The following is a 14844-nucleotide window of genomic DNA, read 5'->3' on the forward strand; positions in this document are numbered from 1 at the left end:
ATGGTTAATTTCAGCAGTTCTTAATATTAATATTTGGAAAAAAACTTTGCATTATTTCTATGTGCATGATATCCTGCTCAATATAGGGCATCAGTCGGGGACACCTGGGTGGCTCAGTGGTTGGGCGTCTGCCTTCGGCTCAGGGTGTGACCCTGGGGTCCCGGGATCGAGTCCCGCATGGGCTCCCTGCATGGGGCCTGCTTCTCCCTCTGTCTGTGTCTCTGCCTGTGTCTCTGCCTCTCTCATGAATGAATGAATAAATAAAATCTTAAAAAAAAATGTAGGGCATCAGTCATCTCATTTAATCCAACACTGTGTATTATCATCCCCATTTCAGAGGTGGAGAAACTGAGATAGCACAAAATTAAATACATCAGCCCTTCTGTATAGTTCATAAACTGAAAGGGACGAGAGTTGAGGAATATGTGCCTCTGTAGCCCATGTTTGTTTTTCACTGAAATCAAATTTGCTTAAACACACGCACACTCGCACGCATATGTATAAAAACTAATGTCAAACCTGCCTTAGAAGGGACTATTTCCAGATTTGCCCCAAGAGAGTCACCGTGACCACAGAGATCCCAGTTGGACTGGATTCAATATGAAGACTTTACACTAGTCTTCTCCATATAAGCATTTTAATTTCTAGATATTTCTTTGTGCTTTGCTGCTCTTCTAAGTCACACTTCTCGGTAAGATGTTCTTTATGGGACTAAACCTGCAGGCATTGAACTTTACCCACAGAAAGTTCTGAACCAGGTTCTCCCCATGCCACTGGCTAGCACACTAGCTAGCACACGTGGGGCCCTGCTGTGGCGTGTGGGGAGGGAGCGCCACACTTCGCTCCGCTAGTGCTCACAACCACCTGCTTTGAATGTGGGCTGATTGAATCGGATGACGGCTGCTTTTCATCACCGCTTCGGGATGGGGATGTGGGGGAAGTGTTTTGTTTTGATATTTCGCATGTGCTTAGGTGTTAGTGGTTTCAGATTGTTTAAGAACAGGCTCTCATCACTGCGTGTTGCTGAATCCTGTGGGGGAGACTGGAAAGAAACCTTGAGTATTTCTGGGTCTGTTTAAAAATTATGTCTTCTTGTGTGGTGTATTTATTTGTGTTCTGGATGCAGATTGCCTGGTGGAAAATAGCAGATCATTTTCTCTCACAAAAAGTTCTTTTGTCTGGTTGGTTGGTTTTTTTTTTTTTTTTTTCTTCTTTTGGATTTCAACTTTTTTTTTTTTTTTTACAGCCCCTTCCCATGACTTTTGATATTGGTGATATTGGTACGTTAATCGTTAGTACAATCATTAGGTTCTCTGGAGTTCTTGGCGTTCTGTGGGTTCACGTCTCTTCTTTGAGGGTGATGTAGCATCCGTCCTGATACTCGTCTCTACTTGAGGTTCTAAACACTATTATCTCCTTTTGAATTCCGGTGTGTGGACACTTGCAGGCAGGGTGACTCCCAAGACCCTGAAGGAGAGATTACAACTCACGGGTTTCCATCACAATGTGTCGGGGGGAGTGTTTGGGGGATGGACACGGAAGAGGCTTGGTGAAAGTACAGGTTCCTTGGGCCCATCTAGAAGATTCAGATTTAGTACCTCTGGGAGGTACCCAGGAATATATGTGGGGTGTGTGTGTGTGTGTGTTTGCATGTGGTTGTTGTTGTGTTTAACTGGTGTTCCAGATGACCGATACAAGTAGGTCTGAGGATCAGTTGAGATTAGGGAAACTCTGGCTCCAGTTGACACCCTGGTTTTTCTCAAAGTGGTACCCCTGCAGCCTACTCTGTTGGGCTTTTTTTGTGACCTGCAGTTTCCTGGGCTCACTAAGTATAGTGCCCTGAGACCTTTAGTGTGCCTGCCTTGGGATGCATACTTACCCTCAATTTCGAGAACTACCACTACAGAGATTCTAAGTTACAGGAAATCGTGGAGCAAACCGGAGGCTTAGAAATCTTTGTACAGATAGAGTCCTCAAAATAGGGGACAGGTGTGTTTGGAAAGCTTGTTTTGTAAAGAGAGCCTCATCCTTTGACTTCTCTTATTTACACTGAAGCTACATTTTTGAATTAAAAAGGAAAGGAAAATAAGAAAAGAGCAATGACAAAAGATTCTGACCTGAGCCTTGGCTGGTTCCCCTTTGTCTTCACTCTGTGACAACTGTTGGACCAGCCTTTGGCTTTATGCATCCCGCCCCCCACCCTGATGCCCTAAGCATTAGAGACACTGGGTCAATGGGCTCCCGCTCCCGCCCAGCAGTCTCTCTGAAGATGGGGCTGTAGCCTAAGTTGGTGGCAGAGGTGCTGGCACGGTGGCATGCACGTCAGCTCGTAGCCCTGCCCTGTTGCACCCCCCACTCCCGTGTGCATTTTTTCGGACCTTTACTTCTTTTTTCTTCATCCCCTAATTCTCTGGCTCTTTTGAGGCTACAAGACTTTTAAAAACCAGTTTCACTCTTCCTGGGCTAAACACACTGGTATCACAGAGAGCCATGGGATATTTTAAAATATATACATTTATTTCTCTGCTTTTCTATCTCGTTCCTGAATTTTTGAAAAATGCTTGGTCTATGGACCCCAAGAAGAGAGGATGCATGTGTGTTACATTTAAATCGAAAACCTTGTTTGTTTTGTCTATTAGACTATAGCCCAGTGAGAGTTCAGGAACTAAGGATTTTTCACAACCGCAAGTGAATATGGAACTCCATTGTTTTTTGTTGTGAGTATAAATATTGAGAATAGTTTTGTTTGTTTATGCCTGTGCAGTTTTATAGTAAGTCCTTTCAAATGGGTTGCAAAGCCATCCATGGATATTTGTAAAGACTTTACAGAAATCACACATAAAATAAATTATCCATTTGATTTGGACAAGCTTTGCAATTATTTGTGGCTTTAACCAGGGTTTTTGAAGAGCACTGTGTATGTCTTCTTGCAAGGCCTACTATTTTTTTTTTTCAAGAAAATGGGGAGCTTTGTATGCTATCTCTTGAGTAAACCAGTAGTAAACTATATATCAGGTAGTCGAATTACAGTATTTCAAATCTGTTTTTTTATTTCAAAGGGATAACAATTTATGCATTTTATCTCCTGGATTTTTTATGTTTCAAATTAAGTTGTTGTCCTGTCCTTGTCTGTTTTTTCAAAAAATAAATCCTCCACTCAATATATGAGAGAAATAAAACATATAATGACATAATTAAGAATGTATAAAGCCCTTACTGGGAAAAAGAATGCTTTCACCTTGTAATAATGTTTCCATTGGCATTAAAAAAATTCCTTTTATTTGATGTTTTGTCAGGTTCCACTTTTTTCTATGATTTTTTTCCCTCAAAATTCTGCATTTTAATGTTGATTAAATCTACTTATTCACTCAACAAATCATCATCGAGGCTCTGGTGTAGGGTTTGGGCCACAGATACCCAGTCAGTGCCCTGCCCTGAAGTTTACATCTCAGTGGGGTCAAAAAACAAAGATACCAACTACCAAATGTAGTTAAAAGTACTCTCTCTCTATATATATAAAGGTACAAAAATGTGTATATATATTTATATATTTATGTATACTTCTATACATAAACATGCCTATAAATGTAGAATACTAAATAGTGACAAATATTGTGAAAAAATTAGTGAGCATAATTATGGGTGCAGAGGAACTAGGCATGTTCTTATCTCTCCAAGGAGGCCCTCTCCACACGTATTCTGATTTTTCATCATATGATCATGAAACATGGTCATGTGAAAATATAAGCCATGTCCCATCAAGGGCCAAATTAAAGTTCAAATTTGCTGTGAGAAGACAATTCATCACTTAATATTAAGTAGTATAAAAGTTATATTTACTGTCTATCCCGCCTACATAATTAAAGCCTTAACATCAGCTGTTAAATTCTATGTAAGAACTTTCACAAGGACCTTACATTCCAGCTTTGTGAAGAATGTGTATCTTGTCTCTTACCTCTATCAGTACATATCGTATCATATATGTAGTTGACTGATGTGTATGTGTGTATCTGTCGACACCTCGGTGAGCCCATTCATTCATTTATTCATTCTAAGTGCATCTACTGAGTGGGAAGAAACGTTGGAGGGAAGACCTGGAGACCAGATAACCAGAGGTGTATTGGGTAACAGTGAACGTTACAGAATCAGCGAAGGTTTTTATACAGAGAAGTGACCGTTGTCACTGGCCCATGATAGGTTGGAGTGAAGCAAATCTGAAGTCAGGGAAACTGGTTTTTGAAGCCCTATTATGAAAGGTGGTTAGTAAGAAGAAAGGAGGAGAAAACTGGTAAAGGCTGCAATAGTTCAATCGAATAAGGTTGAGTAGAATGTAAGTATTGATGATTGAGAAGATACTGATCTCTCTTTTTTTTTAAAAAATTTTATTTATTTATTCATGAAAGACAGAGAGAGAGAGAGAGAGGCAGATACAGGCAGAGGGAGAAGCAGGCTCCATGCAGGGAGCCCGACATGGGACTCGATCCTAGGTCTCCAGCATCAGGCCCTGGGCTGAAGGCGGCGCTAAACCGCTGAGCCACCTGGGCTGCCCAGATACTGATCTCTTTTTATCTATCACTACTTTATTACTCTTAACTGAAATAAAACCAGCCTTGATTCTTCAGTGTATCTTGATTGAAAGCCTTGTGCCAAAACCTTGTGCCAAAAACAACAACAACAACAAAAAAACAAAAAAGGCTTGTGCCTTTCTACCTGGGCTCTCTCTCTGTGTGTCGGCTTTTCTCTTGCCACACCCTGTGATTTCCTCCTTTGTACTCTCCAATGGTTGAAATCAAACTTGCCTTAGAAAGCTCTATCTCTTTTTCAAATATATTTCAGGAAGCAATCCCTTGATGATGTTTATTTGCCATTTGTCACTGAACTTAAAACTTTTTGCTAATATTTGATATTTGTTCAAGTGCATATTTTGTCCCCTCAACTAAATTTGGATTCAGGATTTATAATTCATTTGGAGAGGCCCAAACTCAAAAAGGTTGGGTTCTATATTTTCAGTAATGGGACTTAATTTTCTTCCATTGAGATGAGATGTGAATGGCTCTTGAGGGACCAGGAGAGTTCACAAAATTTTATTTAGTCTAAAACACTGTAGAACTTAAGTATTATCAATACTTAAAGAGCAAGAGATATAAAGATCTGGAGAACATGTTCTCTGCCTTCACCTCTGTTGGAGTAATGGCAAGAGTGTGTTACATATCCAGACAGTGTGGTTTGCTAGATAAATAGTTGATCTAGAGCAAAGGTTTTTAACTTTCTTAGAGTCAGAGACAGCTTTGAAAATCCAGTGCAAACGACAGACTTTCTTCCCAGAAAAGTGCATCTAGCTAAATGCGTAAGTAAAATTTTGCAGCAATTTTAGGAGTTTCCAGATCTCCCTAAGGCTGACTCTCCCTGTAGAGTCAGTTCTCTCCCATCCCTCAACCCCCTGTCTTGGCATTGTTTGGGCCATGTGTGTAGCTTTTGTGTAGGACTGACATTGGTAAATCAAGGAGAAAGTACTCTTTCAGCACCTTCTGCAGCCTTTAGCTTTAGTTGTGCCAAGTGCTGGTTGGTATTAGTAAGCAGGCCACAGGGGACAAGAGAAAGAAGAGAAAGAAGATACATGTGCAAATCAAAGGAGAATTAAGTGGGGAGTTATAGGGCAGATAACTGGTCTACTTCCGAAAATGATGCCTCGGTGGGGCTTGGACAAATGTGAGTGACCAGGAGATGATGGCTTTTCAGCAGGTAGGGTCTGGATTTATCCAGCCTTGGTATGTATTGTTGAAGAAGCTTAATGAGCATTAAGTGCATAAGCCTACTTCTGCGGTAGCAGGGAGTGGGGATCTGCTATAATTTTTAGGATATTTTCAGCTATAGCAACAACAACAAACCTTGACTCAAATTGGCTTAAACAGAAGGAAATGCATTACTTTATGTAATCTATCCTGAAATCCCTGGTGTTTTCCCTCCTCTGTGTGCTGGCTTCATCCTAGGGACAATAAGGACATTGCTGCTGCAGTTCTATGCATCATGCCCAAGCAGGAATATGCCCAGAGAAAAGTAAAAAGCCATTTTCTAATTTGTGTCTCTCCTTGGAACAGAGAGAACTTTTCCCCGGGACCCAGGGGCAGCCTTACGCGTCTCAATGTCCATTTTAAATTAGTCCTTGTGGTTGGCACCGGTACTCAGGATCTATGTCTGGAAGTGGAGATGAGGTCACCTTCCCCTGATCCACTTGGAGGAAGGATGGCTATTGAAAAACAAACAAAACAGCAACAAAAACCCCCACAGGCCTGTCATGATGGAGGAAGAAGGGGACGGACAGCGGGTAAACAGAGCTAACAGTGTCATTGCATCTTCAGATAAACTAAAGTTTAGAATAAAGGAGGAGAATGATGTTTGTATTTTTTATAATCCAGCTAAATCTATGTTATTTTCTGTACCATAACATGCGGGAAACACTCGTGTGCTTAATCAACGTATGTGAACTTGTATAACAGATTTTCTGTCCACATGGAGACTGGTTTCCACTACTTCCCCTCCGCTGACGTCTGGACCCTACTGTCGTGCACAATCCAGACAAATCTGAGCTTTTAGCAACTGGTATTGATCTACTGTAGACTTTGCCTGTCCATTACCTACAGTAACACTTTTCTTCATTAGTGGTTTGTTAGTTGACCTGCTTATGTGTTCTTATCTTTGAGAACTTTCAATATAGCCTATGACGTAATACGTATGTTCATCTCTTCCTAGGTACTCTCAATTTTAATGATATCTCTCTGTTTCGGTGTAAGTAATTGGGGAAAAAAAAGTACATGAAAATAAGTTAAAATGCTTCTCTGAGTCACCATTAGTTTAAATAATAGAATTTTCCTCTGGGATAATTGGGAAACTGGATTCTTATGATTGATTTGTGAGACGAAAGAGAACTTTTTTGTACAAAGAATTTTTCATTCAAATTTGGGGTTCCAAAAAATTGGGGTTCCAGCTTCTCAAGGTGTCGCTTCTCTCTTGTGGCACAAGAGAATGGGTGAGAGTCAGTTTGGAAAGAGGTCAGGAAGAGGGATGACAGGTTTTCCTCGCAGCTCTGCCAATGAGTTGCCTCGATGACCTGAACCAACCCCTGGACTTCTCTCTGGGGCCCAGTTGCGAGGGATGGTGGAAAGTTGTGTGTGAAAATGCTTCAGTAAGTCCAAAGCAGTAAACTGCCATGGGGTACTTATCATTTTGACCGTGGTGTTCTGATTATTATACTTGAAGCAGAACTTTAGATATTAATAATACTCTTGCTCATCAATTGGGAGGTTTCAGTGGAAAGGTTTTCAAGAAATGTTGAGCCATAACTGCCGTCAAAGTAACAAATACAGAACGTCAGGCCCACTTTTTGTCTTGCCATCACCAGATCTCAGAAAGCTGTTCTACTGTGGAGGTGACAGTTGTTTTTTGCTCTGTCCTGAGGCCAGTGATTATATAATATGTGTCAAATCACTAGGGTGCTTATCAAAGTGAGCATAAAGAGGCAAATGTTTCCCTTTACAACGACCATATAAGAGATTATTTCTATCAGGGGATAAAACATACATGAAGTCTGATTGTTTCACTGCGTTTTTACTCTAGAAATCATTGAGCTTGAGATTTGTACATTAACTCCTGTCTCCTCGTGTGACTGGCAAGTGTTTCAGAGTGTTAAGGGTACTGATCTGCCTGTTTCTTGCTGAATCATAACCCACGCTTGCATATTTGTGACACGAACTATTAAGTTGTGGGGGAAAATGTGCTAAGCTAATCTTTGTGGTGTACCTGTGGTTGAATTTCTTTAGTAACAGTAGAACAAAATTTTGAATTTCTATCCTATGACATCATCCTTCTCAAAGTCATAGGAGGACTACCGGTTGTGTTTCACAACCTGAGGAATTCTGCTAGTGTTTTGGTATTTTCTTGTGTGCACATCTGAAGAGCTAAGGGCCCAGCCATACAATTAACTAAGACTATATCATGTGCTTTCTCCCTGCCCTGCATGCACCATGTGGGCTGGAAAGTAAACAAGACAAGGTTCTTGTCTTTATGCAGCTTATTGTTCAGTGGGGAAGAGAGAAATCACTTGAGAATCATAAAAATGTGAAATTCCATCTGTGACAAATCTAGTGGAAGAGAAGGACAAGACACTGGATTTAGAAGACAAGGAAAGCTTCCTTCTAGGAAGTGATGATTCAGCTGAGAGTTGATATGAGAGTGAAATAGGCCAAGTGGGGAGGTGGAGTAGTGGGAGTGGGTTGGAGCTTCTTCTGTTAGAGGAAACACATCTCAGGGTCTGCAGAGGAGGGCCTGCTTGAGTAGGGTGTGCTTGAGTGTTGTTAGGGGACCGGGATACTGGAGGAGAAAGCAAGGGCCCGTGGGTACATGACCAAAGTGGCCTTGGTGTCCATAATTAAGAACTTTTCTCTTATCCTGACACCAAGGGGAAAGGTGTTGATGCATCAAAGGAGGGAGCGGGATGATGGGATTCGCGTGTCCGTTTACAAAGACCCCTTTGCCTATTCACTGCACGCTGTATACTAACGCACCAATGGCACTTGGGGCTCTATCTCCAGTTGTGGTTGTCTCACTAACATATACTCCATTTCCTCCTCCGTGTCCTCGTAGTTTCTGTGGGATCACTACATCTCCGGGGACATCCGTGATTGGACTATACCGATCAGGGTAATCCTAACTGCGTGGCTGTGCTTCTTAACTTGGGTCATCGTTGCAAATCCACGCAGGTATTTTGTGGCTCTAGAGATCGGTTCCATAATGGTTCCAGTCAAGGCAAAGTGAGGAAAAATTGTGTTCTTTCGTAAATCAAACTCTCTGCAAAGAAGTGGAGGAAATCCTATGACCGTGATGGATTTCAGCTTTGGAGTGAAGGTTATATGAAGGTGGCAGAGTGGACATATGAGAGCGAACTTTAGTTTTGTTCATCCTAAAATCTGCTTTATCTCTGGATTTTCCACTTACCTGGCTTGGTAAATTCTCTTTATAATAAAGGACTTTTAATTAGATTGTGCCTGAAATTACCTTAATCTAGTTCTCTGTTCTGAGCTCCAGACCCACTTAGTCAGTTACTTTGTTGAAACTTATACTTGGGTGACCAATGACACCTGGAACACAAAATGTCTAAAGTATACTCTCTCTTTTTTTTTAACCACCCTACCTCCAACTCTGCACAAATATCCATCAGACAAAAGCCTGAGAATAATCCCTGACTACTTGCCCTACCTTCCCAAGTTAGCTGTCAACCCCTGCCTATTCTCTTGCCCCAGTGTAATCCTGAATTGTCTGTTATCTCTGCTACAGCAGTAGTTTCTCGTCTCTAATTATTCTCTTTCTCTCCAGGTTCTCACCTTAACAACCATTGTCCCCATGGCTACCATTTCCAAAATGTAAATATGACCTAAGTGCTTTTATACTGTGGTGCCTGCCTGCAGTCTTTACAGTGAACAATAAATTTTGTAGTACTTTGTCTTCCTCTGGCCCTGCCCAGCTTCTGCATTTCTTCATTGGTGATCGCTGCAACTTTAATACCTTTATTCTCAATGCTCGTAGTGTGCCTTGCCGTTCCCTGCATGGGGGATGTTCTCTTGTGCTTCAGTGCCTTTGCACGTTTGTTTTTCTGTCCTTGGAAGGCTCTGGGTCTTGTAAGATGGCCAAACACCAGTCAGGCAGAAAAGGAGTGATGATGTATTACCAAGAGGGCAAGCACCCACTGTCATTTTAAGTCACCCTTGGTACCAATGTCTTCTGGGATCTCAGGCTGCACCTGAAACCTGTTGATATTTCCTAGCTTGTCTCACACCCCAGGCTCATACCCAAGCCTGACAGCAGCTGTTGATAGCAGTCGTTATTGAACTAATGTCAGAGGCCTCTTCTGAATGCAAGAGGTATCCCAGTTCCTCCTAAACCCAGGCTGCTGTGCCCACAGTTCAGCCCAGGAGAGAACAGACTACCTTGGTGAGGACAGGTATATGAGAAAGTAGTGATTTAAAGATCATTCATAACTTCTATTCCCAGGCACACGTCTATTTCTCGGGACAGTGCACTGGGTAATCCTTGAAAGGGCGTCTCTGCAGAAGATTGGCTTGGGTGTGTGAGAAAAGGATGGTGAGAAATGTGGGCTATATTATTAAGTCGGCTCAGTGGGGGAGGAAAATGAGAAACAATGAAAATAAAGGAGAGGAGGGGCTTGTCTGAATTCTGATGTTTTTAAGGAATAGTTTTCTGTGTTCATGTGAATATACGTTTGATACTCTGAGAAAAAGAAATCCAGATGCCCTTCATTTTTGCAAGCAGCCTCGGTTATAGCGTGGGGCACACAGGCCACAGGATTCTTTGCCAATCACTTAACATTGAGAGGCCTGATTTTTCATCTGTATAATGAGGGTAATGCAGTGTGCCTCGGTAGTGACTGTAGGAATTAAATGAGGCGGTTTGAGTAAAAATTTCTCACAATGAATGACTGTTTTCTTTGGAGTGGTGAGAAATGTTTAATAGTCTGCTTGTCAAAAAAAAAAAAAAAAAAAAAAAAAAAAAAGCCTGTATATGTGATGTTTGCCAATTTCCATAGTGTAAATGACCTCCCCGAAGCCAGTTCTGAGTTCCCGGCATGATGGCATTGAACATGGGGTTGGGAGGATGAACACATAGGGCGGGCAGTGCTCACCAGGATGCCACTGTCTTCTTTTGCTTTTCCACACCCTGAACTGCCAGGATCTGGCAAGTGATGATTCTAGTTTGTATGAATCTCTATTATCTCAGATTCCATAATATTCATCATTCTTCTTAGTAATCATATACTGCTTTGCATTTATCTCTGATTGTTTTCCCAATCTAGACTATGTATTTTGGGGAGAAAGCCCTATTTTAGATTGGTTTTTGTATCCCTTTGGTTCAAATATCATACTATGATATTAGTAGTAATCATAGTAAAAACAGGAAGTTATTTCCGCACCCCCCCCCTCCTTTTGAGATCCTGCCATGCTCCAGAGTCCATGGAACGGTTTTCCTAAATTATCTCTAATCATCGCAATGGTACTGGAGGGTAGATGCATTCATTCCCATTTTACAGATGAGCATACCCAGCATGTGAGAAGTCAAAGAATTTCTCCGAAATCACACAAGTATCGAGCAGCTCAGCACTTATGGCTGAAAGATAGTGGTTGGGAGAGAAGAATGGCTAATGAATGTATTGGATTTATTTTCTTGAGACAGACAAGACTGAGCAGCCTGAGAACATTTGGTGCTCAGAGGGAGGAAATGCTAAGAGGGGAAAACAAGTCTGAAAGGGAGAGAAGGATAGTTCAAAGGCCAGTTTCCCCTGCTTCACAATCCTGACTAGTGCCAGCTCTAACTGCGTATGTTTGCTTTGCTTGGAAGAGAGAATCCTAGCGCCAGAATTCTCGGAAGTCTGTTTTGGAGGATGCATTAGTCAGGGTATGCTAATTGCTGGAACAAACAACCCCCAAACTTCAGTAGCTTAACGCCGCAAAGGGCTCTTTCCCGCTGGTGTCGCAGATCCACGGAGGTAGGCCGAGCTGCCTGTAGTCAGCCCTTGGGTCTGGGTCCTTCCATTCCTTAGCTCTGCCTTCAGGGCCTCAGGGGTTCCCTAGGTTCTTTGTAGGCAGCTGAACAAAGTGGAAGGAGAACGTGCTTGGAGGCCCACTTGGGAAGTTTGAGGGGCCAGGCCTGGAAGAGGCAAGCATCAGTTGGCTCGCGTCCCTTGGGCCCAGGCTCTGTCCCCTGGCCCGCGTGCCTGCCCAGGAGGGTGGGAGAGCTGCAGGCCCGCGCTCAGGGGACGAAGCAGCGGGCTCACGGACACAGCCTCAGCTGGGCCACAGTGGGTTGCGCCGGGGACGCGAAGGTTTGGTGTCCACTGGTTTTCAGGGGTCTTGGATTTTCAGCGGGGCGCTGCGGTGGGCACCGGGTTGGAGGCCCGCTGATGGCCTTGACCTGTGGAACTTGTTTACCTTCTCTGCAGAGAAAGGTAATAACTAGGGCGCCTTTCAGGACTCACTTGGGACACAGAGGGGAGTCACCAAGAGGGACTGACCTGTTAACTTCTAGTTAGGACTTAAGATAGGCCAACAGGAACCATTGCTCATAGGTTGACCTCGAAACCTGCAATATTGCTGAGGAGGAAAGGACAGATGCCAAAGCAAAACGGAAAAAGAGTAAAAGAGTGATGGGAAGTAGGCTGTGGGCACTTTTTCTTTGAAAACCCGTTGCCATGCTTCATGTAATCGAATTTCATTCCTTCTAATGAAGCAGTTTGTATAAATAACATGGGGGCTTTCCACAAACCGAATATTTAATATTTCCTTTTTTTTTTTTTTGCCTTAAAGATGGTAAGGTTTTTTATTTGTAGAACAGATGATATTTTTCATTTCGACTGATTAGATCTCCCGATGCTATACACTGGTGGCCTCCCCTCTGGTCTCAGGGCCTTGAATTAAAGTGGGCAAAAGAAGCTGAGGGGTGGGTGTGCCTTTTAAAGATAAATTACAATGTTGTTGATACAACAAGGAGAATTCGTTCTATCCTGTTTTTGCATTGTCTATATATTGCTTTGATTTCGTTCTGTGTCTCTGAGGCTTGCAGTATTCCTTTCTTTGGCTTTCTTGTTTGTAACTGCAGATTTAGCAGTTTCTTTTGTGTACCACTTGCCTCCCAGAATTTGGCCCAGCAGTTCTGAGTAGCTGAACGATTTATCGAGGACAGATCAGCTGAAATGTGGCTCAACTTGAGTAAAGCAGAAGGAATGACATAAGGTTAGGTGACTGATGTGTGAGTTTTTGAATTTGATTTGGTTTTACATGGAAAGGTTGAAGCAATGATCCATGTATTCTAATAAAAATCATCAGTACAAATCAAATAAAATCTGGCTTAGTGGCTATTTTCCCACTGTATCACTCATGGCTAGCCTGTGCTGTTACAGACCGCATTTGGCAGGCTCTGTTTTTTTCCTACAACAAAATCTTAAAGTAGTATCGCAATCTTTGCTATGTTAGGAAGGCATCTTTTCTAATCAAACTTTCTGCTAATCTCATCAGATAAATCATTATTTTCTACTGACAGCTCCGGCTTCCCTGGACCCCTTCCCTGCTTCTTGTTTTCTTTCGAGATGCCTGGTTATTGTCATTCTTCAGGCCTTTGCTTCTATCTCCTTTCAAACTAACGACATTTCTTCCATTCCTGAGGAAGAGTTACAGCTTTTCGCCATTCCACGTAGTGGATTTGTAAGAGCAGGACGTCGCAGCCGCTCATCCCTCTCTGACCAGTACTCCCTGGCTATCAGATGGGCAGAGGGCAGGCTGCATCCAAGTTGCAGACCTACCAAAGAAAGCCATGTGTATTCCTGTGAATTTGATGCCATTAAGCTTGAGAAAAATACCAGTTGATTCTTCCTAATGCATTTCCATTTCTTCCCCCAAGAAGCTGGACGAGGAAATTCATGCAGATGCATTTTGGCTGCTTCAGTTATGAGAGTGTCTCAGGCACTTGAAAGTGAAAGTAAGAGTAGCAGTGTCTTTGGGGAAAGCTGTAGTCCCATTTTTTTTGTCATTGCAGACCTGCCGTCACAGTCCTGGTCTTCCTCAAACTAGTGCCAAGCTGTGTTATGGTGGTGAAATGGTCTTGTGTACAATGCAGGGCAGCGCAGGGGGGAGACTAGCAATAGTGTTTTCACTGCTGACACGACTTGGGAATGCATATTCCTACTTACCAAAGCTCAATCATTATACTCTCCCAACTTTTCCTAGTTCAGCAAGGATTCTAATAAGCTTCTACAACTATTCTGATACCTGTTGGTCAAGCTTCTATTGTGTAGGCCAGTTTTTCTCTTTTGATTTTTGTTTTGTTTTTATGCTTTTGAAAGATAGCGTTGGTGTGCTCATGCTTAAGTATACAATTCCTTTGGATCCCAGTTTCATGCTTGCTAGGATTCTAGATAAATCGTTTAAAATGACACGAATATAAAAAACAGTTTGGGAAACAGGATACAAAAGTGTGGTTACCTTACTGTGAGCTAAAAGTTAAACCCTTCAAGTCACCAAGGCAGACTTCTGTATTCTGATCAAAAGCAAGGTGATGTCAGTTGAACAAGTCGCAACATCTGGGAACCGTTTTAAACACCATCATTATATCAGGAAACTATTAGTAAATTCAAGTGTGTGTATTGTATATGTGTGTGTACGCCGATTTTACACACACGTGCATGTGTACTTACAGACACAGAATTTATTAATTTTTAAAGATTTTATTTATTTATTCATGACAGACACAGAGAGAGAGGCAGAGACACAGGCAGAGGGAGAAGCAGGCTCCACGCAGGGAGCCCGACGTGGGACTTGATCCCGGGACCCCCAGGATCAGGCCCCAGGCTGAAGGCAGGCTCTTAACCGCTGAGCCACCTGGGGATCCCCCAGACACAGAATTTATAAGCCCAATAAGAAAAGCCTTTGCCAGTGTCTTCCCAGGCATTTGACTGAGAGAGATTTGTAAGGGTGATTTTCTAAGCATTTATAAGTTGGAGTTGAAATCCACCAGCACTGTTCAGTTTATAAAATGGCACGGGCTTTGCCGCAAGGTTAAAGGGACTATTTTGACCTTATATTGCTAACAGTACATTGATTTAATGAATAGTGTATGATATGCATATGTTCCGTCAGTGGCCAAGTCCCACTTACAGTCTTTCTGTCTTCGAGCTTTTCTCTTCACTTTTTGTTCATTTGTATACCTGATTCTAAATGTGAGAATATGTGCTTTTTAAAGTGTCAGTTTACTTCCCACTTTTAAAAACTTTTAGATCTGTTTCCC

General features: G+C 42.3%; 1 protein-coding gene across 22 annotated transcripts in view; it reads left to right on the top strand.

The window, feature by feature from the left end:
* Positions 1–14844, top strand: part of TCF4 (transcription factor 4) — a 361238-nt gene that overhangs the window by 94845 nt on the left and 251549 nt on the right. Inside the window, exon 1 of one of the 22 annotated variants that reach the window (XM_072822706.1) lies at positions 11420–11554. The exons of 19 other annotated variants lie outside the window; for them this stretch is intronic. The gene's annotated coding sequence lies outside the window, so the exon portion shown is untranslated. Of the gene's footprint in view, positions 1–11419; positions 11555–14844 lie in introns of those variants that run through there. 2 more of the 22 variants (XM_072822726.1, XM_072822717.1) reach the window with 2 other exon arrangements.

Source organism: Canis lupus, chromosome 1 (assembly GCF_048164855.1).
Source record: "Canis lupus baileyi chromosome 1, mCanLup2.hap1, whole genome shotgun sequence".
NCBI classification, from domain to species: Eukaryota; Metazoa; Chordata; class Mammalia; order Carnivora; family Canidae; genus Canis; species Canis lupus.